This window comes from Fragaria vesca, linkage group LG6 (assembly GCF_000184155.1).
Source record: "Fragaria vesca subsp. vesca linkage group LG6, FraVesHawaii_1.0, whole genome shotgun sequence".
Lineage (NCBI taxonomy): Eukaryota > Viridiplantae > Streptophyta > Magnoliopsida > Rosales > Rosaceae > Fragaria > Fragaria vesca.
This window is the reverse complement of record NC_020496.1, coordinates 8,822,185-8,823,465: the sequence shown is the minus strand read 5'-3', so window position 1 is coordinate 8,823,465 and position 1,281 is coordinate 8,822,185.

The window sequence follows — 1,281 nt, the reverse complement described above, 5'->3', positions numbered from 1 at the left end:
TAGCAAACTGACACCACAGTGAAAGTTAGGGTAGCAAATTGGCTAAAAAGCCTAAAGGTAGGGATGATGGATGTTAAAAAAAAGAAAAAAAAGAATGAGAGGTCTATTGAGTGAATAAAAGGTAATTAATTGATTAAATATATGTCAATAAATAACTAAAGTTATTTTAGAAATTTGAACTGAGGTTTAGTGAGCAAATGCTTATATTGAAAAGTAAAAAAGAAGTGTAGAGAGAATGTGATATATAATGAGCAAATTTGAAGGTCCCAATAGCCACACTCTTTATTTTTATTTTTGGATGAAGTCAAAGGTTAAGAGAGGCAAAACCTACCTTAACCACTCGGATTTATTCACATCGGAAAAAGAAGAAGAAGAAGCACACTCTCAAATTTATTGAAGAACACCGAAAATTACAAGAGGAGTTTGCACAATCCTACATCTTCCCTGCATGCAACAGGTTGCATTGATCCAAACCTTGGGCTACTTCAATCAAAAAGATCAGCGTTGAAACTTTGTTGCCACCACTGAAGTACTTTCTTGCCATTTGTTGCTCAACTTTTGATCTTTGCAAACTCAATATGTGCCTTCCCATCAATTTTATACTTCAAAGCTTGTGTCTGATAATCTCCATATGACACTATCTTATACTTCTTATTTTCTTAACGCACCATGGCGATTCTTGTACTATATGTTCCAATGGTTCGATTTCCAGATCCTTGCCTTGGTTTTTGTTGTTACAATACAACTCTATCAACGCTTTTGTACTTCCCATTACTCAATATTTGTCACGGCAATAAGTCAATAACAATATATCATGCAATTGAGATATGAAACACACTGTTACAGTCTTCCGGAACAAGATGAGATTATGTTCTGTTTATCTGTTACCTCAAGATTATCTGCTATGCTCACAAGAAGAGCATCGGGAGTTGGAGTGACCGGAACCCATTTTCCGTCATGTTTAAACTGAACTCCGATAACACTATTGTCTTGCATAAGTATCGGTGATGGTGCATATGTCCGAATGTGGAGTTAACCCTAGCACCTTATCAGGCATAGAGCATGGACAGGGGCGTAGCTAAAGGGGGGTCAGAAGGGTCATTTGACCTCTCTCAGTGTTTGAAAATCAAGCTCTTATAGGTCCATGTGTTAGAAACCCTTCTCATTTGACCCCTATATCTTTTTCTTTTTTGGTCTAAAGTTGACCCCTTACGTCAAAAAAACAAAGGAGCAAAGATAAAGACTAGTTTAAACATTGGCCTAATTACCCACAATGTATAA